This window comes from Mauremys mutica, chromosome 1 (genome assembly GCF_020497125.1).
Source record: "Mauremys mutica isolate MM-2020 ecotype Southern chromosome 1, ASM2049712v1, whole genome shotgun sequence".
NCBI classification, from domain to species: domain Eukaryota; kingdom Metazoa; phylum Chordata; order Testudines; family Geoemydidae; genus Mauremys; species Mauremys mutica.
Window position 1 is genome coordinate 313,370,911 of NC_059072.1, and position 26,702 is coordinate 313,397,612.

At 41.4% G+C, this 26,702-nt stretch overlaps 1 protein-coding gene and 1 long non-coding RNA gene across 12 annotated transcripts in view; one reads left to right on the forward strand and one right to left on the reverse strand.

Annotated features, from left to right (window-relative positions):
• DCLK1 (doublecortin like kinase 1) overlaps window positions 1–26,702 on the forward strand; it is a 374,217-nt gene that overhangs the window by 178,754 nt on the left and 168,761 nt on the right. The gene's annotated exons all lie outside the window — the stretch shown is intronic.
• On the reverse strand, window positions 1,130–9,021 carry LOC123369852. Its single transcript, XR_006579160.1, has 3 exons — window positions 8,944–9,021; window positions 6,458–6,566; window positions 1,130–1,378 (listed from the first exon to the last, which is right to left on the reverse strand). It is a non-coding gene; the product is annotated as an uncharacterized LOC123369852 (long non-coding RNA).

Sequence of the window (26,702 nt, forward strand, 5' to 3'; positions counted from 1 at the left end):
AATTTATGATTAAAACTCTACTATCTACACAATATACATAGACACAAAATGTAAAAACTTAAATAACTTAAAAACAGTAGCCAATCGGTTATTTTAATTGTCATATTTGAATTCAGCACATCAAAATACATAATAAATAGCACATTTTATCTCTGAAGCAGACGACTTCTCAAAAATTGTAGACCAGTGTAATGGATCAGACATAATTACAGAAAATTACCAGGTGCTCCCCGTACCTTTCAGGTGGGAGTCATTGAAATAGTCAAATCTGCAAGGCCAGACCTTTTATCTTATCAGTGCCTACTTTTATAATTATGTGCAGAAGAGCTCATCTATGCCTGTCTTCCTGATCCTGAATTAGCAGTAATGAAGTTGGGGTGGGGGAACTCTTTCTATGATCAGCAAAATCTATCCAAATGCAAAAGAAAAATTAACTCACTATGTTTACCACAAAATGAAAATTCAACAAGGGCTGTGTGTTCCACTTTATCCTTCCTTCCTTCAAAAGAGTATGTCTTTACAAAAGTAATATTTTATTTGATGTACACTTTTGTGTGCAATTTAGAGGATAACTTGTGTAAAATAGGCAGCCAGAAGTTCACAATTCTTCGTCACCTATTCATGGCAGTTACTTTTTAATTCATGGTGGTGGTATCCCTTCTGGCTTGTGCACAAAGGTGATAGTCACATTCTGATAATCTAATGACACAAAGCCATGAACATTTAAAAATGAAAACCGTTTCAGTTGGGTTCAGAAGTTTACATACAATGCTAAACATTTGAGGCTATACTGAATTGTGCCAAAATAATGGCACATTTACCTGTCCTTTGTCAAGAAATAGCTGCTGGAAGCCTTAGTCATCTCAGGCAGTCACTGATAATGAAACTGGGAGGCACATGAAATACCCTTTCTCTGGGTATATATTTGTTCATTTCTAGATTGTCTGACATATTTTTTAACCTCCATTATTTCTGGAAAAATACCGTGCATATCAGCTTATTCTTCAGGAATTTAGGGGCACTGTGAAAAGAAAATGTCAGTGATTTTCCACTCACAACTAGCACCGTGTGCTTTTTAGACCAGCTGAGTACTAATCTTGAAGGGTTTTCCTTGGTGTTTATAATGTGATTGATAGTGAGTGGTGTGGGAAATGTACAGAAAGTTTCTGCTAGCTCTGTTTCTCTTTACAAGGTTTAAAATGTCTTTGAATCTAGATAAAGATGTCACTCAAGTTATAAGTTAAATTACAGGTAGTAAGCCACAATGTGAGAACAATTACATAACAGATAGAAAAACTTGCAGTCCAAGTTCAATCTGTTGACATGATTTCCCGATGTGATCTCCTGCCCTATGCAGCATTTGACATGATCTCCTGCCCTGCAAAATACAAATAAAATAAATACAAATTAAAAAACCTGCTCTCATAATACCCTTTTATCCATGATGTGGTTGCCACTAGTAAGTGTATGATGGGTTTGCCTCCGTATCCATCAGGCAGAGAGGTTGCAGCAAATCCAGAACCAGGATTTTGTGGACCCGAACCTGGTCCTCCAACAGATAAACAGTATTCTCCCAGTTGTTCTCCAGGCCTCTCTGGATATGTCTACACCCATGAATAGCCCATGTCAGCTGATTTGGGCTCATGTAGCTTGGGCTGTAGGGCTATAAAATTGCAGCATAGGCAATCTGGCTCAGATTGGAGCCTGGGCTCTGGGCCAGCAGCTGGTGTTTTATTGCAGTGTATGCATACCCTCAGAGCTCTGAAGTACCTATGCAGTATGAGAGCTGAAGACCTACTCCTAAGAAGATGGGGCGGTAGAACAGAAAATTCCCCTACTGTGTCTCCTCCTCTCCTGCCTCCATTGCAGGTCTGTTCAGTATGGACTGGCCTCCAGAAGCAACCTCACTGCTTTACCTAGTGACACTGCAGCCACACTGTGAAGGACATGGATCAAAAGTGACACTACACTAGGTGCTTGATCCATGCTTGAGCAGTTCTATCAGAACTGGAAATGGAATGGGAGCAGCACTGGAAGAATGGGACATCCCGGAAGACCTTGTGGACCGGGACTTGCAGGAGATGTCCCGAGACTGGAGCCATATGGAGATAGATGACATCTGGCCCTTCAACCTTCTTGTGCAGGGAGACCCTCAATGCAGGGGCCTTGATCATTTAGGCACTTTTAGCCAGCTTGAATCCACATTAGAGTGGTATCTCTCCCCAGTAAACTCGCAGTGGCCTCCTGCCCATTATTGGCATATTTCTAAGCCATCGCCTCCATAGATTCTAAGGATCTTTTCTCTGACCCCAACAGCAAAATATCTACATACTCCACTCCTCCGTAGGAGGGTAAACTGAACCCAGACTTAGATCCAAATCTCTCTTGGCCCCCTCTTCAGGGAAGCCCAGTAGATGTTCCAGAGGAATGGCCTTCCTTAGTCTCCCACATCATTAAATTCCTGATACGTTCTGCTCTGTTGGGGGAATCATCAGAGAATGAAACCCATATTCTCATTTTTCTTTAGTGGATGGGCTCATGAAATTAAGTGCTTCCTGTGCATTCCTTGATTCTTACAATGGCTGAGGTATGGCACTAGCCATTGGTTTCCCTTCATCTCTCCCCAAGAACTATCTACAGATTGGATCCTGTCCTTCATGGTCTCTAACCAGACCTCCCTAAGTTGGACTGGGTAGTAGCATTCTATTCCAGTCTGCTGTGCCCCTAGCACCTATATTGTAATGTAGTGACCTGGTGTGGTGGTTTCTACTTGTAACTACCCCACTCCCTCATCCTAGTGTCTGGGTGTGGTGCTGCCATTTCTTCAGCTCCCGGAAATTCCTGTAGGCTACTAGTCAGCTTGTGTGGCACAGCCGTCCAGCCAGGTACCACAGTTCAAACCCCTTCTGGGTGCAACAAACTCGCATAGAAAAAAAGTTCCCAGCTCTTCAGGATCATTTACAACTAAAATGGTTTCTTACCCATCTGGGCTTGATTCCCTTTCTGCAGCTAACTCATCAGGGTTTCTCCCACACTCCTGCCCTCAATTGCAGCCAGGAATGGGCCCTGGGTTTGCCTAGGTGTGGCCTAGCGATTCTTCCTCATTCTGCTAGCTCCAGCCATGAACTGTCTTGCTAGCAGCAGGTAGCTCCTTTTATTTTGGCCTGCTGGGCCTTGATTGGCTGTTGCTGATCTCCAGCCCTTCTAGTTGCTGGAGGACCAGATCTCAACGGTTCCTGAAATTGTTGTTCCTGGGATGCTTCTGTAGGCAAGCCTGGAGTTCTAATACTCACTGTTCTATTTCTCTCTGAGAACTATTTCCAGGGGCAGGGTGCAGTAAAGCAGCAGGGCCTCCAGCAGAGGGCCACAAAGGCCCGGTACACCCCATCACACTTGGTTAGGAAAACTTTTGAGCTAGCAGTCTCTCAACTCATTACTTCCATCTGTTCTTCATGCGCCTCCAGAGCAACTACCCAGTAGCTGTCCAAGATCCAAAGCCAACAAAGCGATAGTGCCCCACATTACTTTCCTTGGTCTCCAGGAACCTTTATAGGAGCCTCATCACAGAAAACTGCTTCAACAATGTGGTCCAGGGCTCCATCCACCTGGGAATTCACTGCATGCGCTGGAGGTACCACAATAACTCCTTGGGCTCTCCTGATTTTGTTTTTCTTGACAATCTCTTCTTTTTCACCAAAACTGCCAAAGATAACGGGGTGTCCTCCCATTAAATTCCTTACTGCACTACCTTGGTATTGGAATGCCATGGCGTCAGTGTCAGCCATGTTTGTCTCTTTCTCTTTCCTGTCTTTTTCCAGGTTTTACTACAATCAGAAGGAAATGCTAGACTCTAATAATGGCAGGAGTTCAGCACGCTTATGTAACACCTAGTGAAAGTAGCTGCTGATTTGGTTCAGTATCATGAAGTGTACACACAGCTTCTATTCTGAAGTTATTGATAGAATAACTTGGGCTAGCTTCAAATCATACCCTGAATTTCATTTTTTCAATGAGTAATGAATTCAAGGTACAGACCTAGATTGTGGTGTCTGTGGCTCTGTAGATGTTATGATTTTATTCTCTCTGTGTATCTTTCTCTCTCATGGAGATTTGTTTTTTCTTTCTTTCCTGCCTTCCAGCGAGGTCATGATTTCCATACACAAAGAACAGTGATTGCCCAAGTCCATACAACTTGTATGAGGAAGTGGAGCAGAACTGCTCTGCTCCTTCAAAAAGTTTTTTTTTTAAATTTAACTGTAAAATTCATAAGAAAATAGGTCAAGTTGTCTCTTGTTTAACCAAGCCCCACTTTTAAAGTCCTACTCCTTTGACTAAGATCCAGGTGTTCAACTACTCAAGAACATCTACCAAAAATAAGCGCCTCGGCTATAAAGATTTATTGCCTTCATCTCCCCTATTTGGTTTGAAACACTATTAAGCTATCTACATCTGTCTCGTCTTCGCTCACAGCTCACCCCTCCTCCTTACCCCCACAGGCACCTCAGCAGACCAAGCCAAATCCGTGCTGCATCCTAGGTTAATCATCTCTTTAGTAGCTTCTATTTGTGAATCTATAGGAATGCTCTGTGGTACGGAATAAATTAATGAATCCTTTTACAATCTAAATAAATGTTGGAGGAATCCGTGCCATCGGTACAGGCTCCACTTCCAAGTGTCACTGTGACAATGAGCAAAACCTGAGAGAATAGAGGAGCGAGTACTAAATATAACTGCAGACAAGGCTGAAGCCCTGACAGTGCAAGACAGAGTGCTGCTGTAAGAAAGCGGACAGCAGGTCTGCCTTTGAACATCTCTTGTGAACTGATTGTGAACCCTGGAAAGAAACTGATGAGGCGGTGTGGCAGACAGAGAAAACGATGAGAGCATTTTCTTTGATGAAGGAAAACACCACACAAAGGAAATGAGATCATCCTAGTAGACTGTAGGCTCTGCATATTGATCCTAAATGTTTAACACTTATCAGAGAGTGGGGTTCAGTTTTAGATCAGGTGTTTAACTAAACCCTTTGAAGTGACCTCCATCTCTTACTTTTGTTCTGTGTCTCATCCAGCTTCCTGTCTTTTGCCCAGCTCACTTTTGATAGCTCTTCTCTCGGAGTATAATCAATTCACTTCCATCTTTTCCCTTTCGATACCTCTCTTCTGCTATCGCTGTCATAGGATGATTGTCAGGCTCTCAGCAGGCCTGTGGTCTCTGTTAAAATGTCACCAACGTTCGGTTGTCTTTGGGTGTAACCGTATCTATGAACGCATCACACACTCAGAGAAAACTTGACCCAGATCATACAGAAAAGGCAGGGGGCATAAATGACCTTGGAATATGAAGATAACCACATCTATCACTTGAGGTTCCTATATTGACGTCCACCATAGTGGCTGAGCAGCTTGAGAAGAGTTGGGGTATGTGGTGCAGGATGGATGGGGAGGAAGGCATGTGAAGGATTTGTTGCAGTGGAGGAATAGCTGAAGTTTGTGAATATTGATTTTAAGAGCATTTGTCTAGGTATTATGGTTTTCTTGTTTTACATATCCTTACATTTTTCTGCCACTCTTTCTACCTCCTTGTCTCTCTCCTGTAGTACCTGTGATAGCTGTTCATTTTATTAGTTGCTGAGAACAGTGGCTAGAGTAAATGAAGAGGATCGCCTCTATGCCAAACTGGTAGAGTTGAGATTGGAGCTGAAGCCCTTTAGATAAATGAGAAGGGGCTGCTGTCAGAGCATTCTTTCTGTGAGGATCCTGTGACACTGAAATTTGCTACCCACCTTGGTCTGAAATAGCCCACAATCTGATGATCTTCAGGGCATGCTGCAAAACTCCACCAACACCCAAGCATTTTAATATTGGAGTGGAGAGTAGTGAGGGTGCTAATTGTCAGATAGAGAGGGAGATTTGTTCTGCTGCACTTAGGGTATTAAATAATGTCAGGGGTGCCTAGAGAATAAGAATAGGCACCCTTTTTAACATTAGTACAAATCTAAATAAAGAAATAAGATAAAGGCTCATAGAAAGGATAGCTATGAAATATTTGATTTTATCCTCACTGTTCATTGTATGGCCTCAGGCTTTATTTACTATTCATCATCCAAACCCCACACTGAATATAGAATTATTAATTTCTTCATAGACTTCTTTAAGGTTCTCATCGCTATTATTGCTTCACAAACATTGAGTGTATCTTCACAATGTCTTTGCAAGGTGAAGGGTGGTATTATCCCCATTTTACAGATGGAGAACTAAAGCACAAGACATTAAAGCCAAATTCTCTGAAGTGTCTACTGTATTTAAGTACCCAGTTTGACAAGTCTGTGGCCTGATATTTGAGTGTGTGTAGCATTTTTAATAGCACCTTATATTTACAAAGCATGGCCTTCAACTGTCTTAACCATGAGACTATCCTTTCTTTCCCCACAGTCCTCTTCCCATTAAGTACGTACCGTCCAACATTTGTAACAAATGAGGGCAGGGTTCTTAAAACAGGTTCCTTCTTGACATAGCCCTGTTTCATCCCCAGCCCAAGTCCAGGGCTCTGAATGAGGCAGAGGCCTGGTGGAAGAAAATAGTATGTGATCATGTAATTAAAGCCTGTATCATAACATAACACAAGGAGACTGAGTAAAAGTTGCATGGGCGGCCTTGGTTCTGGCATTTTCTAACTTTTGTATGCTAGACTTTGCAACTGTTTGGACTTTTAGATCCACAGCACAGACCTTTACCATTTTAGGTGAGTTACTAGCAATGGTGGCCATGGGAGTAGTGGTAGTAGGATGTTAGTCTATATGTGGACTAGCTGTGAGGGTGGCAGACCAGGTGCCAGGTCTTGCCATGGCTTTAGGCTTCAGCAGAGCACTGACAAATTCACCTGTTTCACCTGTGTGTAAGTATGGTTAAGGTGGCTATTGAACTTACAATGATGTGTTTAGATGAGAGGTTCTCAAACTGTGGTCGGGGGACCACTGGTGGTCTGCAGATAGTTCCCTCTAAGGTTCACGCCTGGGCGTCCGCACACAAAAGAATGAAGGGCCTCCCACCTAATTAGTGGAGCTGTGCAGGCGTGGCTCCACTAATTAGGTGTCTGGACCATGGAGGAGATGCACATGTAAGGTCAGGTGGTGGCCTTGGAGGGAATAGGGGGTAGATAGGAGGGGGAAGTGGGGTGAAAAGAGGGGGAATTTGGGACGTGCAGGGCTGCGGCGGCCAGAGAAAGAGGCGACTTTCCCCAGCTCCAGGGCTCTAGCTGCCAGGGAGAGACCCCCCTCCTTCCCAGCCCCAGCTCAGGGGCTGCTGTGCTGGGGGAGAGAGGGCACATCCATCTCATTAGAAAGGTAAGACTACTGATGTTAAAATATGAGTTATGTGCTTTTATTGGTAGAACAAAAAAGTTAATTATTATAAAGTTTCTTTTATATAGCGCTTTTCTCCAAAGCACTTTACAATAGTTAGCTAATGGTACAAACATTTGGAAAGATCATTAAGTGGTCCGCCCAGACCCTCAGCAATTTTCAAATGGTCCACGAAAAAAAAGTTTGAGAACCACTGGTTTAGACTTTATGAAGTGCTTGTAAATTACTGCATGCATTAATCTCACTTATAAAATCTTTATCACATGCTATAAGATAATATTTAAGTTTTTACTTTGTAACTGTACAAATGTTTGCTCTGAATCTCTGAACCCAGTCAGGAGGGATTGTCTCCTGCCCATCCCGAAGGCCTATCAAAACTAAATGGGCCATTGTGGGACATTATAATACAAAGACTTTGTTAATTTCCCCTTCATGCCCATGAAGAGGCTACGTGCAAAAGAGCTCATCCCGTCAGCTTAAATTCTGGAAGAAGGAAATAAAAATTGCTGACAAGGACATTTTTCATCTCCTTTGCTGTTTGGACTCCCACAGGGCCGGAGCTGTGAATCAGAAGCTGCGATCCCCAGGGTCAACCTGGATTAGCCCTAAAAGCCATTTGGAGCTGACAGATTACTGCAACTCTGCAGCCTTTTGGAACTATAGACTGTAATTCATTTGTGTATCTATGCTTGCCTGCTTTAGCCTTGTAATATGGCTCTCATTTCTTTTTTAGTTAATAAATCCGTACATAATTTACTATAGGATTGGCTACAAGCATTGTGTGAGATCTAAAGTGCAAATTGACCTGGGGTAAGTGGCTGGTCCTTTGGGGCTGGGATTAACCTGAGTATTGTTGTGACTTTACACCAAAAGTGACCATCTGTCACTAAATCCAGCAAGATAGACTGGAATGCCCAAGGGGACTGTCTGTGACTCCATGGTAAGACTAGGAGTACTTGTGGCACCTTAGAGACTAACAAATTTAGTGCTTTTACTGGGTTGGTGGCACTTAATCATAGAACGTACAACCAGTTTGCGGGGGTCTGTCCTGCTTCTTGACAGTCTGTCCTGAGGCTGGCACTCATGGTTGTGAGGCTCTCCAGACAGCATGATGCTAGTCACTACCGCTATGTCTACACTGCAGTTAAACACCCACAGCTGTCCTGTGTCATGAGATATGAGACGTGCTCAGCCTGTCTCATCTCTCTCCCCTTCCCTGCATTCAAATCAGGCTGCTTCCTTCTCCGTGTTGCCTGAGCACCAGTTAGGGGTGGGCATTGAGAGCACATGAGACTGTTGCCCTGCCTCAGTTCTGATGCCTTGTGCTGCAGCAGGAGCAATTGCAGAAAAGTGTTTTGTTTAGTCCTAGCTGGAGCATACTCAGTGAGGTCTGGGGGTTGCAGCGTGGTCATTGTGGTGGGGATGGAGTATGCTTACTGGAAATGGAATGTTCAGAGAATTTTGTTGGTGGTCTCTACTAAATGTTTACTGATCATGTGCAAACAGCAATTTCCAGAGGCTTATAATGTGGCCAAATTTGGGTGGATTTTCATGGGGATAGCAAAAGGAACTTCTCTCACCTCCATGTGATCCATCAGATAAGTTTCAATCCCTGCCCGAAAGCATGGAGATGATGTAGCTTCTCAGTGGAACAGCTGTAAGAATTTTTTTTTTAACTGGGCAAGACAATGTATTTTCCTTTAACCTCCATTCTGAGAATGGTTAAACCGTGTTTGCTGAAAGGCGTATTCATATTAGTCATCTCGAGACACACAATTTCAGTCCTAATCATTAAAGCTTTTCAAAGTTATATACCACTTGCTTTAACCACCGGATAGATAGGGGAAAGGATCCTGCAGTGCAGTTCTATAAGCCAGTGGGCTCTTAGCTTGAATGATATTTTCCTTCAATTCTTTCTGTAACCTAAGTATGACTCTTGATCAATAAATGGTTGGGTTTTGCTCCCTTATCCATCAAAGCACTTTGGTTGCAAAGGTCCATAAGACTGACAGTGCTGCAAACCTAGTTCTGCTTTAGACTATGGTAAGAAGACTGTCTGGCTCTCTGCAACATAGCTGATATGTGTTGTCATGTCTTGCTGAGCCATGTTCCGCAGAGACTTGCTGAGTACTGTCAACTACACTTCACTGGTTTAGGCAGATAAGACTGTTTCTACCTATGCACTTCTACTGTAGCTGCTGCTTATGTCCCCAAAAAATCAAGTTTTCCATTGCTTGAAGTACTGTTTCAATTTCAACTATTATCTTACAGTTTTTTACATCACTAAAATGTAATGGTATATTATGTTAAACTTGTCTGTAATTGATCTCTGACAAGAAAAGTATATTAACCTAAACATCTTTGCAAGAGCATGCATTGTTCCTTTGATACCGCATCAGTATACACAAGCCAGATAATTTATATTGACTTAATATAAATGTTTTATCATAGATCTAAAGCAGGGGGCTCCTTACATTTGGGAAAATTACTCTCTTCCCCCCACCCCCAAAAAATCAGTTCAGCACTTCTATAGTAGCACCTTCCACCTGACGATCCCAGTGCGCTTTGCAAATCTTATTTAAGACTTAAGTTTGTATTTAATAATACAAATATTACTATTGAGATTTCACAAATGAGTAAAATGGGGCACACAGGTTAGACTTTTTGGGGGTTGTGCAGGAAGTTAATTGTAGAACAAGGACTAGAACCAAGATCAGCTCACGCTCCATTTTGTGTGTTAAATAGAACTCGTACTAAGGGAGAGAATGAGCCTTTGTTCCTGTCTAGTGTCTGGAGTCTACTACAGCTGCAAGGAGACTTGGTCCTTCATTTCAAGTGCCAGAGCTGGTGCTTTTAGCACTCTAGTTTCTGGCTTCAAACACTGTTACCATCACAAATGGAGTCAGCTAAATAAACACAAGACTATTTGTCCTCCCAAGGAAAATTCAAACGTGCAGATTTTTTAAAGAAGTTGCCCTTTTAAAATTCTTTGAAAATTTAGGGCCATGTTCATTAAACAGAGTTTAACAGAGGAGGCTTGTTTCAAAGGATCAGGTACATTATGTATTAGGATATCTAAATTTTGAAACATTTGGAGGAGGAGGCCAAAAAGCCTCTGATCAAGCAGAAGCAGTTAAAGTCAATGAGACTTTGTTGCATTCACTTTTTAGTGGATTCACATCTTTGGTGTCAAATGAAGGAGTTGCTTCTACCCTGCCCAACTGGAGATGGTAAAGATTATAGCAGTTAAGATGGTTGCAGGAAATAACAGAGTGGGGAAAACAGGAGAAGGGAAGTTAACTGAGGCTTAAACCAGGATTGTAGAGGCACTGGTCTCTCATATGCCAGGTATGATGCAGAGCCCTCCAGAATGAGTAGCAAAGAACTGATGTTCATGGCAGTCATCTTTTGCCATCTATCTATCCAACCATTATATCACTGACAATATAAAGATTTTCTTCATCTCAATAGTACAGTACCTAACTGTAAACATTGTGCTTTATCTTGGGGTTTCTGTTTGGTTTTTCATGTCAAGAAAGACAAAGCAACAATCTTTCACTCCATCAGTCACTCATCTAGCTCTGCACTGGAATCATAAATGTGCCTCCAACCAAAGGCTTTCACAGCTTTGCCTCCCTGCCTGCTGGCCCGACCCTAGCAATCCTCCCTGTTGCTTTTATATGCTAGGAAAGCTACCGCACACTGCAGTGATTACTATGGGACTATGCCAGGGAGCATATGAAGATCATGAGCGTGGTGGGGAAAGACACTTTTTCACATGTCCTGCCACACAGGGAGAGCTTTAGGTCTGAGCAACTCATCAGTGTTCTGACAACTCATGTCTCAAATGCTTTTCTCAAAACTACAGTCAGATCCAAATCTTAACGGTTGCATAGCTGCTATAATTTATGGATTTCCCTGTGATAGATTCCTTTATTTTGAATAGAAATTCTCCCTAATTTAAATGTGTGTGTATTTGATTTCTAAGTCTTGGGGAGATGGAAAAATTTGTGTAGCCCCTTTCTAATTGCAGTATCAGAAAAAATGGGTCTCTGAATAGGTCTGATAAGTGTGCATTCTTCTGCAGGAGTACATCACTGAAGTAGGGGAATTGCCCCTGTGTTATGCAGGCTGAGAATGAAAAATTAAAGAGTTTTGCCTATATTTTTTGCATATTTGTTGAAGAGAAGCAGGGGAGCCAGGCTTCAGGTAGCATGTTCTACCATCTTGATACCGCACGTGTGAAGTAGGAAGATATTTTACAGGGAAGGCTCCTGGTGCAGCTGGAGTTTGTAGTCATTTAGGCTGCATGGTGAGGTTAGAAAGGAGGCAGTGAAATGATATTGAACAGCAGTGCAATTCTACTGGGGCAAGATAAGTCACCACAGCACTCTCGCCTTTTCATGTAACAATAACCTCTGCTCATCTCTTCTCATTACCCAGCAACCCCTTTTCACCCCAGTATTAAACCTGTTACTTGAATGAAATGAGTTTAAATAGTCTCAGGTCAATTCTTAATGGATGGTAACTCAAATGATGAGACCCAATTTGGTATGAATTATTGTAACCGACAATCTTTACCCAGGAGAGCTTCAAAGCACATCTAACAGACTGTCTCTTTCAGTTTGAGAGAGATTGGATGTTATCAGCCTGTCCAGGTGTGAGGGGCTTCCCATTGTAATTCTTCCCTTTTTTCCTTCCCTTTATTGGTTACTCTGTAGCTTTCATGCTAGCCAAAAATATAATTCAATATGAAGGTGTTAGTAGCTTTAAAACTAGTCTTGGACAACACCTAACAACCTCAATTAAATTGACCTTGGATATTGACATGAATGATGCCAGTGCTAATGGGCTCACTAAGGTACAAATGAGCTGACAAAGGGTCTATGCCTGCTGTCATGCAAGTATTTGATACAAGACTCCTTTCATCCCATGACTTTAGGGAGAAAATGGGCCTTTCTTCAAGATTTAAACTATGATTTAACTTCTCTTACTAGTGCCCAAAAAAGGGCATTAGTATCCCCCTTCAGTATCAAACAAAAACAAAGCCCTATGTTGCATACTGTGCCTGATTCAAAGCTACCTAAAAGCAACTAGTGTTGTTATATAGGCTAATGTTCAATTTTCTGTTGTGCTATCTATTGCTTTCCCCACACACACACCAAAAGTCTCTGTCTAGATATTTGTAATGTAACCAAATTCCCACTCCAATTTATCCATGCATGCCTTTAGTTGAAGGGATCATTTGTGTAAAGATTTAGAAAATCTTCTGAAAGAGTTGTTTTAACACCAATGAGTTTTCTTCATTTTGTGTGCTGGTAAATGCATTTTCCTCTAGACTGCATGCACAGATTTTAATCTGCTGTAATGTTCTGGGTTTCAGCCATTTCTTTGCTGCAAATGAATAATGAATGAGCTGTGGTTTGAAAGCTAATGGTTCAAGATGAAATCAGAAGCTCATTGCAAGTTGGGTAATATTCATTTGTCATCTCCATGGAAACATCTATTTATCAAGACACTGCAGTTTAAGACTGTAACAAGAAAGTAACCAATTGCTGTAACTTAAGGTCTTTTGTTATAAAACAGATTTAACAAAGTATAGAGCTAAAAAGTGCACCATTATATTTTCAGTGGAGCAGCTTTTTCCAAAAATGCACAAATCTTTGGTCTAGTGAGATATTGTTTGTGAAACTAAAGAATCCAAAATCGGCACAGCACAATCAAAAACATGGGATTTCAATTATAAAACTACTACACAGTATTCAAAAGTAGCAGTGGCCTACCACTTTCACTATATTTAGTATGTTTAGAGCCATTTAACAATGTATTAAATTCTTGCTCAGTTTCTCAGAAGCTGAGGTGAACATGTGAGAGAAAATACTAATTTCTAAGTTCTCTCCAGACTAGTTCCAGACTTCAGTTAGTGGAAAATGAGTGGTGTGCTGCAAAAGGTGCAGTGTTATGACTGGGTCGCTTTATTTTTTCCTATCTGGGGTGTTCTGTTCTAACAATTAAAAAAACAAACACACACAAATAATGAAACCTCATTTAATATGCCAATCCATAGCAAGCTCTATGTTTCACTTGTATGAGTACAGAGTAAAGGCCCCAATCTATTTGTTCCAGGGTTCTTAACAGCTTATTAACTACACCCAGGTATGTAGGGCTTGTCTACACTTACTGCACGTGTGAAGACTGCTGTAATGCTTAGAGAAGACGCTACCTACTCCACCTTGCCGAGAGGCAATAGCTGTGTTGAAGGCAGGGCCGGCTCCAGTGTTTTTGCCGTCCCAAGCGGCGGGGGGGAAGCCGTGATTGGCAGCACTTCGGCAGCAGCTCTACCGCCGCCGCTTCATTCTCCGGTGGCAATTTGGCAGCAGGGCCTTTCCTCCAAGAGGGACTGAGGGACCCGCTGCCGAAGAGCTGGACGTGCCGCTCCTTCCCATTGGCCATCCCAAGCATCTGCTTGCTGCGCTGGTGCCTGGAGCTGGCCCTGGTTGAAGAGAGAAGCCCTCCCAACATCATGCTGTCTACACAAGAAGTTAGGTCAGTATAACTGACACACTCAGGAGTGTGGATTTCCCACACCCTGAGTGATGTGGTTGTACTGTCATAAGTTTGTTGTGTAGACCAGGACTAAGGCTCTGAACTTGGAAGAGGAGAAAAGGGAAAAGTTAAAAAGGGTTTGCTTTCTTTAGATATGGTTGATGTCCGTGCCAGCCTGTCAAGGTTTAGGAAGGAGTTAGAGCCACGTGGGCTAAACTTGTCTCTCTCCTCACTATGGAGGAACAAAGCTAGCTCAGGGATTTCTGGGAATTGTTGTCCTCTAAGGCAGATAGGTTTGTAGTCTGGGGTCCTGGCAAGGGTTCTGAGATTTACATAAAGAACCTACTTTCACAGAACGTGGGAGAACGGAAAGGAGCTGTGGTGCTGAGGTATGTCTCATGCAAATTATGAGCAAGACAATCATTTCATTTTGTGTTTTTTTTTAAATTTTTTTATTTATATAAACTCACTTTGAGGAAGAGTCCTCTGAGCCACTTGCAAATGGACTGAGAAATCAAGCACCTGTCAGGAGATTTTTATAGTTTTAGAACAGTATGGTTTGCGGCTATTTGCTTTCTGTTCTATATTAATATGCATTATGGGTTCAGTTCTACAATGCGATGAGCACTTTTGCCCTAATCCCACAAAGCACTTAAACACATGCTTATATTTTAGCACATCAGTGGTCCAATTGACTTCCTCAGGGCACCATTTCTTATATTGATTCCAGTGGGACTACTCATTGGCTACATCCAAGATGCATGTTCATTCATTCACACATTTGTATCTGGATCAATATCTACAGGTCATGATAATTATTGTATTTTGTTGTAGTGCTTCTTGTCTCATGTTACCATAGAGATAGAAGATGCTTCACAAAGATATTGCTCATTCTGGCAGGTAGGGACTTTAATGTTCTCCTTGATTAACTTGAAAAGGAAAATGAATGATGGGGGTTTGAAGAGGTGAAAGGGGGAGGAGAAGTTAAAAATACTGGATAAGAGGAGAGAATGAAGTGAAGGAAAAAATGTGAATTATGAATCTCATCTCTCATCACCACTCATCACTCAGGAATGAGTGCAACTTCCAGAAAAGCGAGTTCAGGGATTTGGAAGTGGTGAGAGTGACAGGCGGAATTTGGGTCCCCTAAAGTCTGAAAACGAGATTTATTATTTTTCTAAAGTCATCAAGCTTGGAGTTCTGCAATGCACATCTCCTGGGGTGGAGGGTGGGGGGAACATCATTTAAATCACTGAAGGGGAAAAAAAATTCTTGATGGAATTTCAAAATAATTTTTCCTAGTCATATCTGGACAGAAGGGTGTTGATTATGAAATCAAGGCTTCTTGTATGGACAATGTAAAGCAATGACAAATCAGAGGATCCTCAGAATTTATTGACAGTGTAGGTTACTCACACTAGGAGAAGGAAAATAATGAGAAGTTTGCGTCACTTATTTGTCAATGAATTGCTTCTAGATTGTTTGTTTCAATTTTTCAAACATTATCTGGAGGAACATTATTCCTTTTCTTTTCTTCCTGTCCTCATTATTTCACTTAGAGACTTAGCCTCTCCAGCAAATTGAATTTTTGCTGTGCTAAAAAGATCTGTAGTATTTGTATGTTGTGGCTTGTTCATTAAATAATTTACAACATTTTAGGCATTTAACTTGAAATGATTGATGTGTAATATTCTCTTACCATTTTAGCAAGCTGAATAATTGAAACACATTTGTTAAGCCACAGCTCCACCTTGTGTGTAAATAGAAGATTACAACACTGAGTACAGGCTGTTTAGGTAGATAGCTACATTTCATGTTCATAGTAAATTAGAAACCATGTGACAAGTAAGGATTTCTTGCTCCCACATAATTGGATGTACGGTATGGGTGTATATGCAGGATCACAGCAAGAATGATGATACTGCGGTAAATATTTGCAAAAAGAACAGGAGTACTTGTGGCACCTTAGAGACTAACAAATTTATTTCAGCATAAGCTTTCGTGGGCTACAGCTCACTTCTTCGGATGCATAGAATGGAACACACAGACAGGAGATATTTATACGTACAGAGAATGTGAAAAAGTGGAAGTATGCATACCAACTGGAAGAGTCCAATCAATTGAGAGGAGCTATCGTCAGCAGGAGGAAAAAAAACTTTTTGAAGTGATGATTGAGATGACCCATAAAAGGTGTGAGGAGAACTTAACATAGGGAAATAGATTCAATTAGTGTAATGACCCAACCATTCCCAGTCTCTGTTTAAACCTAAGTTAATTGTATCTAATTTGCATATTAATTCGAGTTCAGCAGTCTCTCTTTGGAGTCTGTTTTTGAAGTTTTTTTTGTTGCAAAATTGCCACCTTCAAGTCTGTCACTGAGTGGTTAGAGAGGCTGAAGTGTTCTCCCACTGGTTTTTGAATGTTACGATTCCTGATGTCAAATTTGTGTCCATTTATTCTTTTGTGTAGACACTGACCGGACAGTTGCAGGGGATTCAGGGGGCCTGGGGTCTTCAGCGGCGGGGGTCCCCGCTTTGGTGGTAGTTTGGCGGGGGGGGTCCTTCCGCCACGGGGCGGAAGAACCCCCTGCCGCCGAAGACCTGGAGTGGAAGAAGCTCCGGGGGCCCCTGGAGCGAGTGAAGGTCCCACTCCAGGGGCCCCAAAAATCTCTTTTGGGGGCCCAGGGCCTGGGGCAAATTGCCCCACTTGCCCCTCCCCCCCGCAGCCCTGCCCAGTTGGGCCAGTTTAAAGAGACATGGAACTATTTAAACTCTTCATTTTAAAAAAAGTATTTACTTTCCTGAGCACTCATGGTAACACTATAGCTAATTCAACAGTGCTGTGTATAGTTAGGGTGACAGTTCTGTCTCAGTTGTTGTTGTGTGAAGTAACGTTAAAGATGAGGCGATACGTGCTGGTTAATGTTATGTGTCTATCCGAGCCTCTTAACAGACATTAAAAATAGTGCATTCTCTCTGTCTAGATTTCCCTACAACACTTGGATCATTGAAAAAAGAATTGATGCCATATTTTTGATAATCGTTATTAGTATTTGTTGCATCCCTAATAATTACTGATGAGAAAGTTCAAAAGGTGTGTGGAGATTCAGTTAAAATGTAAACTTTGGAGCGTCTCCTTGTTGCATGAGACTCTCCAAGACACTCTTCTCAACAAAACAGTGGTTTCCAGCTCCCCTCTTTCTCCACTCTGATGGCAGACAAGCTTCCAATGAGAGATGCTCTGCCACATGATGCCTCTTTTACCCCTCCCCCTCCCAGAAATAGTTATAGAATCTTTTGGGAGGAGGGAAAGAGACCTAGATTCACCCTCTCTGGGTATGACAGATCTGGAAGGGGGAAGCTTAAACAGCTGTCCCCCTAGCATCTTCAAGGGAAGACCGATGCCTAAGCTCCTGCTCCTCCTGACATTTATGGCCAGGTAGAAGGACCCAGGAGCCTATCTTTTCTGCCTTGGTTTTGCTCTCCTATAAATGGAGCACTGCTCTGGGGCAATTCTCTTTGAGTTTCCACCAAGAGTTTATTCCACACCAAATTGCTAATCTTGTGAGGAGAGAAGGATTTTGTATGTTCTCAGAATACTTTTTACTGGAAGAGGGGGAAACAGGCAGACCCCTAGTGACTTCTGCAGAGGTAGGAGAGGGTTACATGGAGATCCTGATCTCATTGGAAGGAGGGCTAAGGAACCACGTCCACAAATGTGATAAGGGAGGTAGATGGGAATTTTTTGAGTTGAATGGAATGTATCCAATTTAAGGGAAGGGGGGATTTCAGGGATAGGTGAGCGTTTGGTCTATTTATTTCTTGTCCAAATGATTTAATTTATCTTACAAATGGCTACACATTGTCAGTAATTGCAACTACATAGTAATTACAGAGTAAGCAGATCAAAAAGTAATTACCACCTAATTTATATTGAGAAAAACAATCATGTAGTCATCTTGCAATAGTGTGTAATTACTCTTCTGCTACATAGTAAATATGGTGTGATTGAATGGTTGGACATTACAATGTTATGTAAACAAGGTGCAGTTAAAGTATTCATATTCTTGATGTTACCCAGTTGAATTGCCTGCCTTCTTTGGAGATTTAGCACATGGCCTTGAAAATACAGCCATACATAACTGTTCCAGGACAGAAATTGAAAACTCACTTCCAAACCCAAGAGGCTTCTGCAGTATGTGGCAAGCAAGCACCTAGATCTTCCACTGAATCACTGGTGGACTTGCTGAAAATTATTGGTTGTAAGTGGTTGTTCTTACTGTTCTAGTACCCCCTGGTGTCAGAGAGCTATGTTGCACGGGTCTGTGCCTCAAATGCCCTTGGTGGTCACTTCCGTGGCCCTATGAGGTCCGGTCTGTCTGCGTCTTATCTGGCCTGGCCATCTGATCAGGTCACTTATGTGGGGTAACAAAGGTCCAGTTATAAATCTAGATAAATATCCAAACTAATAATTCTTCTGCACCTCATGGGTTACTCTATATTCTTCTGCTTTTGCCCCTACTCCTGAGCCCTGCAGAGTTCTTCCTATGCTGCTGCTGTTGCTTCCCCAGCAGCAATTCCCTACTGCCTCCCTTCCTCAGGGACTGTGGCAGTTTATCTCAGTGGTCTCCCCTGCTCCTTAGGGCCTATATCCATCCACCCACCTGGATCCTAGCCTGTTCTTTGTGAGTCTCTTCAAGACTGGCTTCCCTGTGGCTTCCCCAGAGAAAAAACTCCCTTTGCTCCTCTCCTGGGTCTCCTCCCCCAGACTGAGTTCACAGTTTACTTCAAGTAGACCTCTCTCTGATCTCCTGCAGTCAGGGGTCAGTCATTACAATTAAAGCATCATCATACTCTGCTGGGGGATAGCTGTCTGGTCACAGGCAAGGCTGAGCCAAGCTTGCTTTAAAGGTCTAGCCAGTCTGTGGCAATGATAAAGTAACAAAAGACCTAATTTTCAATGATTGAAGTCAACAGAAGTTTTGCCATTGACTTCAGTGGGAGCAGAATCTGACACTAGGTTTATATCATTGCTCCTGCTGGAACTTAACAAGGAGTTTAGCTGATTTTGTAAAGGGCAAAATCCTCTACAATATCAGTAAAACTGTATCTTTGGCATTTCCAGTTCTAGGATTCATGGAGTGATTATTACTGGGGCTTGCAAAAACCTATAGTTTAGGAGAATTTAAAATTTGAGGAGTGGAGCTCTGCTGTGTTCAGGACTTAAGAAGGTCTGGGGAAGGTGCCAAAGTCAGCAGAGCAAGTGACCTCATCATGCTCTGCTGCCTCCTTCCTGCATATTCCCTCCTATCCCCTGTGACTCCATCCCCAGCCTTCTCATCTGAACCTCCTACTCACCCCCAGAGAACATAGGTAAACTTCCATTGACCCGGAGTTTGTTATTTCAGAGTCCTGACCAAATGCCAGAGAACTCTGTACTATTGTGGGAAGATCTTTAATGACTACAAGTGGGATAGACCCAGGGTTATTTCTTGTACAAGAATTCCAACATCAGTGTCCACTAATTATTCTGGTTCTGGGTTCTGCCTCTTTGTGGGGAGATGTGCAACTCTCAAAGCAGTACCCTGGAACCCTCATATGCACCACTGTCATATAATTAATACTGTTGTACAAAATATGCCTTGCGAGGTATCATTTTAAAAGTCTTGATCAGTTGAACATTAATATCCTGTTGGATTGTGTATGCTATCATTTTATGTGAAGTTATGAAGTTTTGCTATATGTGTGTTACTGAAATATGTTGTGAGGTTGGGAACACCCACAACCAGCCTTTCGGGTACAACAATGGAGTAGCCAGACAGAGGTTAATGGCTCATCAGCACTCATTAAGGAAAGAATCCACTATCCCAGAAACTATATACAATGGAGACTTCTCAGAGATAACACATATACAGTGGAGACTGCTGGACCAGTGGGGATTTCCTGACCCCCATGTCACAGCAAAAGATGTTTTCAGTAAGCTGGAAGAAACTATAAAAGAGGGGAAGTGACGCTATCACTTGGCCTCACTGCCCCCCACAATTCAACACCTGGAGACATGTCTGGAGGACAAAGACTTTGAACTGGGGGAGAGTGGTCCCAGGTTGGGTAAGAGTCCCAGCCTGTGTATTGAGGATCTGAGACATGTTTGTGCCATCTGTCTGACACGCTGCTTGATTCAAATCCTGTTTAGTTTGTAGAATTCAGACTGCAAATTTATTTTTATTTCTTAGGTAACCAACTTGGATCTCTATGCTTACTACTTATAATAACTTTCTGTAGTTGATAAATCGGTTTTATATTTTACCCAAAACTGTGTTTTGGTTGAAGTGCTTGGGAAATCTCAGCTCAGTTTACAAAGGCTAGTATGTGTCCTTTTCACATTGAGGGAGGGATGGACTGGGTAATTAACTTATACTAGCCAGGCTTCTGAGCAGTGCAAGACAGTAGAGTTCTGGGGTGCAAGGCTTGGGGGAATTGGCTGGAGCCTCCCTATTGATGGTTCATGAGTGGCTGGGAGATCATTCATGTAACTCAGTTGGGTGTGTCTCTGCCAGTGGATGTCTGTATAAGTGCAGTACCTGCCAGAGGTGTGTGGCTTGTCACCGCATCACAGGTTGTGAGGGACACCCCAGGTTGGTGGGACAGAAGGCTCAGCAGTCCCACAGTCCAGGTTGCACCCTGGGAACCTCGTTACAGGAAGATAGCCATTTGGATCACCTTCACCACTTGCTGTGACATTTTTGTTTTTTGTTTTGATGTCTCTGACCCAGTTACAGACTAGGTGCCACCTGCTAAGGTTGTGATGTCTTACATGATCTCAACCCAGTGCAGCATGGCTTATAGGCATTACCTTTTCTGAGATTCATTTGCATCCTGAAAACCCTTTGAAGTTGGGGCCTGAAGCAAGTCACCTTGACTTCAATGGAAGTAGGATTGAGCATGTAGTGCCTGAGACACACTGCTGCTTTCAGTATTTACCAGACTAGTAGAAGCATTATTGTGTTAAACACACAGCAGGGCAATGTTAAAGTTGAAATTTTACTTTTGGTATGATTTTTTTTTTCACAACATGGTGCCAAGTTTTCCATAATTCCATCTTTATCTCTCTAGTGTACTTGAACACAGCACCTGCATGAATTACAAACTCAACAAATTCTGCTTAACTGTGTAGTCTGACATTTATCATGTTTATCACATCATCCCCCAAGAGGTGAGGGATCACACAAGTGAATCACTGTGAATTTAGGTCTGTTAGACTTGTGTTGATTGTAGCTAACAGAATCAGAACACACACAATATTTATAAACAAAACAATCTGAAGCTGTGCAAGGACAGATAGCGAATTGCATAACTGCTAGGACCTCTAGTTCAGCCATTAGTTAGCCAGCTATTGTACCTTAACACATACTGCAAGAGTGGTGAGAATCTTGGAGTTTTCTTCAAGCCAATTATGCCGCAGACAACATTTAAAAAAAAATGCACATAATATGCAAATGCTTCTATCTAGTACTCCTGGTACAACAGGCATGAATAAGAAATGCTGCTCTGATAGCAGATGTATGCCTGTGAAAATGTACGTATGTACTGTTGTGCCTGAATGAACCATGCTTAAGGCTATGATTCTGGCAGGGAAAGTTTAAGTGAACTTCACAGTTGAAGTGTGAGGTGGAAAAAAAAAAGATTAGTCATGGAAGTTGGGGGTTTGGAGGGGAGCTGGAGAGCAAGCCCACCCCACAGTCATTCTGCAGTGGGCCCAGCTCCCCGCTCTGGGCATTGCAACTAGGTGCACTGAGTAATAGTGCCACTTAGGTTTGGACTGTCTTCCTCTCTATAGATGGAGATATAGTGGTGGATGCCCTAGTTTAAAATGCCACTTAGTTCGGGGGCCTAATCAAATATGTTTTTACAGCCATTTCCAAGATTTCACTGACTTTATTCAAATTCATGATGTACGTGACCTCAGTGACAAAATCATAGCCTTAACCATGATGCTCCCAAATTCCTGTGACATCACTTCTGTCTCTACATTTTCTTCTAAACTATATTACAGCTGCTACTAAAATGATCCAAAAGTATGTAGAAGAGGATGAATTTTCTAGTAGTTTGTTAACCTTGCATGCAATGCTGTTCACTTGTAAAATCAATGAACATGTGATTGTCCACATAATGATGACTGCAATAGTATTACAGACTATCCCTAGTTTTTCTTAACCAGCATTTAACTGGAATAATATACTTTATACCCTTAAAACTATCTGCTTTTAAGAAAGGAGCTATTTTTCTGATGAACTAATTACTACTTTAAATATTAAAATCTCTTTCTTTTTTCTTTTTTTTTTTCTTGTTATAGATGAGTTTGTTATACAGGAGTTAATTTTTTGAATCATCTTGCCAAGCACTTTTTTCTTCTGATTTATTTGGAAGAGCTCCTCTTGAATCCCTTTAGCTCCTGCAACTATATTAACTTTATTCTGTGTTTTGCTGACTGTAATTCCCTTCAAACATTAATGGTATATATAATTTTGATTGTCTTCCGCCATTCACTTTCCATGTTCATGTTTTTTTTAACTCTCAAATGTTTGAGTATTCCCTCCTGAAGCCATACTGTCCATAGCTTTTTCCTTGCACTGTTTCTTGTCACATTCCTGGATTTTTGTGCTTCTTCCCATCGTACTCACTAGATTTTTTTTTTAATTCCTTAGAACTTGCTGCCCCAAGAGTATTGCTGTGTTCTGTGAATATACTCTTCAATAAGGTTTTGCATTATATAGCACTTTCCATGTTCAGTGCACTTTAGAAACAAGAATCCTCACAACATTCCTGTGACGTACGTAAGTACACTCCCCACTTTATAGATGGAGAAACCGAGGCGGGGAAGTTGTGACTTGTTGAGGGTAAGAGAGAAAAGCACTGTCAGAGCTAGAATTAGAATTTAAGATTGTCTAATTGTCACTCCCCTCCGCTCATAAATGGTCCAACAGACTTTTTCTTTTTGTTTTTCATTCCCTTTATCTAATTTCAGTACCTCTTTCTTAATAATCAAATTGTAGCTCACTAGCACTGTAAATACTTCTGACATGCAACACTACTCCTCCACATCTCCTTTCCCTTTGTCTGTCTGACTGATATCGACTATACTGACTTCCCAGTTTGAGAGTATCCCACCACCACCAGCTTTCAGTTATGCTTAGTAGCTCATCATCCCCATCATTTAGTAATGCATCTATTGGAAACAGTCTCTTTGAATGGACATGGCTGAATGTATAACACTTAGCAGTGAGACAATGTCACAGATAACCAAGATAGAACTTTAGTCTACACTGAGTGCTCCCCTCATGGCTTGATACCCTGGGAAGCCCATCATTGGAATAACTGCCTCTTTATATGGACACTTATATTTATTTTACACCTTCTCCATCTGTCGTGTTAATGTCTGCAGTAGTAATGGAAACTATTGTCAAATAATCTAAGAAGTGACTTCAAGCACATCTAAAGGTCTCTTTGGATTGCACTTTAGATTTATTGCCTACAGTCTGCATTTAAAAGAAAGAAAAGCTCTCAATTTTCACTTTTCCTGGAGCATAAAAGTCTAATAATTAGATCATATGATCTGGTTATTGAAAGGATTGTTGTTATTCAGCCCCAACTGACCCTCTGGAATTTGAAGAAGGTGCCTTGGAGTTCAGGGTTTTACATTTTCTGCTATTTTATTGCCCTTATGACATGAAATGCTACATTATCACCACATTTGTATTGTTTTTGTAAGGGTTCCAGCTGCAGTGTACAATGACTTGTTGAAACCTTGACATCTGTTTTCCTTGTCATCCTTTTCTAGTGTTGCATACTGAGACTTGACTTGGCATGTGTATCTAGCCAAAAGGCATCATGCATCTCAGTTCAGTTCCAGACTGTATATAATTGAGTGATGTCGTATACTCTTTATCAATGATCATGCTTGAAAGAAATGCAGTTTACGACACTATTGCTAGAGTCCTCTGTTAGTCACTGAGCTAACACGAAAACGCTGTCATAGATATTAAAATGCTGTTGGCCTGCAGGAGAACATTAATATTTTAGAATTAAAATGTCTTCAAAGGAAGAAAAAGTTAATCTCCCTTTTGAAATGTATTTGTATACTTATTGGTCGTTACAAAATCCTTGTGCCTCTTGAAACCATGTTGAAATATTCTTGCACCATAAGTAAAAGGAGTGGTAGATTCAACTTTAAGCCTTCACAAAACCTATACTGCCTGACATCTTATTCTAGCTCACTGTCTCCACAGAGGCATTGCATCACATCACATTGTCCCTGAATCAAGAGAGCACTAAGCATGGTGTAAGAATTTTTTTAAAATGGCTTTCGGGGGACTGCCTGCTCCATTTGCAGGAGATGGACTTGGTGACATGGTGGTTCTTCATCTCTAATTTTTATGCTCCTAACACACTGCATAAATTATAATTTTGACCTATCATACCTTGGTGAATAGCACATACAGCTGCATTCTGATTTTAGAAGGATTTGGTAACATCTGGAGGTTAGAACCTAAATCAGGAGGCCTACATTCTATTCCAGACTACACTGACTCATCATCTGCCGTGTACCGGTATATTTATTTTAATCTCTCTTTTCCCATGCAAAATGGGAATAATAATATATACTTTACATAAAATTTAAGATTTTCTGATTTAAAAGCTGTTCTAACAACATAAAGCAAACTTACTGATGTGGGAGGTTCACTGCCTTATAGGTCATTGAAGAAATAGATTTTGGTAAAGATTTGGTTGTATGCACTGTAGACGGGTGCTGTCCAAGAATACCCCTCATCCTGATCTGGGATGGCCCAGCAGGCATCTGGCCTCAGTTTCCCTCAGAGTTCCAAGAATAATCTATTTACACACAGAGTTTTCAAGAACAATATTCTCTTACTTCTGAGGCTAATTTCTTCAGATTAACCAGTTTCCCACCAAAAAGCTTCCATTTTTAGATTGAGTTTCAAAGCCCTCCTTCTTGGACCTATGTGTTTCTTGACCCGGCCTCCCCAATCTGTAAACTCTCTCCCTCAAGTTCAGAGTCTTCACAGCTCTCCTCCTTGGGGCTTGTGTTTCTCCAGTCCTGTATCTCTGGGCTGTAGACTCTCGTCTCAGGTTCAGGGTTTTCACAGCTCTCCTGTGGCTGTGTCCTGATTTTTTTTTTCATCTCAGTCTCAGCAGCTTCTTTTTTGACTGAGCTTGGAGATTCCTTTTGAGTCACCTGCCCAGTCAAATAATCACTCTCTTGAGTCTCCCCATTTGGGTCTAATAACTCACCCACTCTCTACAAAGCTTCTGGCTCAGGGCTCTTAAAAGGAGAAATGGTTTGGGAGGGGCTTCTACCTTCTCTCTCCCAGACACACAGTCTTCCTCAAGACCATCTTCCTTTCTCCCAGTGATAGCGTCAGTTATTTTTCTGACCTTCGTCCGCTTTCCCTGAACACATGGAATGAGGTAACTGGCTTCCCAAACTACATCCTCTGGCCTGAGAGGCCGGTATCTCTTACATGCACCTTACTTCTAAGTTTTATAAACAAAACCCAACCCTACACATTTTTGGAAAAAATATATTAAAACTACTTCAGAAGTAACAGAAAAGCTTAGTGATGCATGAGATAGCACAGTTTATACTGCTATAAAACAAGCCAATTTTATGTGTTCATTTAATACATTTAAGTATGACAGGCTACAATACCTAGGTTCTTCTAATATGACTACAAAATGTTTTCTAAAGTAGTACTTAGACTTGAATTTAAAAAAGGCATTCCATTCTCTTGGTAAAAACTTTTATTATAAATTCCCAGAAATTTGGCACTTGACTCCATTTTTCTTTTAAACTAGCTCAGTTCTCTAATTGTTCTCCACCCCTCCTCTTAGTGCACTGAAGAAGTTTCAGATTAGATCTGCTGAAGTTTCCCATGGAAAATGAACAATGATAATCCTGGATTGTTCCTTCTTACTTGCTTTAATAAAATTCAATACATGTTCAGCTGTGTGATGTGCAAACTAAACTAAACTATTGGTTTTCATGTCTAGATACACCTGGCATGTTAGTATGAGGAATATTAGACCCAAAATGCTGAAAAATAGCGGTTTCATTTGTAAACCCACTTAAATTACAAACTAAATATCACTCTGCTGTTCAACGAATGAGTCTAAAATATTGCCTTGGCTTTTTCCCCCTCCTTTTCATTCAAGACAGATTTTTTTTTTTTACACACACACAGGCACTCTTGACCCACTTTTGCTGCTACCAGTGTTTACTTTTAAAAGATATATTGACAGCTGCAAGGATAGTTAATCAGATTGCTCTGAGGCAGGTACCTGTGTACTCAAGCCCTGCAGCAAGGGAAGGATGGCTCAAGTTCATAAATACATAAAAATAAACATTACACTGGCCTAGAGAGCACTGGTATGATTGGCTGAAACAGATGTTTGGGGTTCTGTTGTTGTTTGTCATGAAGAACCTATATTAAGTTTAGAGTACTTTGCTATGCTTGAACTTCTTTTCCTTTGTCTCAAGTTCTAGAATTCCAGAACAAAACGAAAAACCCCAACCTCTCCTCTTCCCCCTCACCCTGTGAAAGGGTATTACAGCACTTATTTCTAGTAGGAAAAAATAGCCTTTTGTAAAGGGGTACATATATTTCAAGCTACCATATCCTGAAACCCATATATCTTTACAACTTTTCTTTAATCTTCTAGTAAAATAAAACAACAAAAATCCATGGAGCTGTGCAATTGGAAAATAGTGCTGCTGG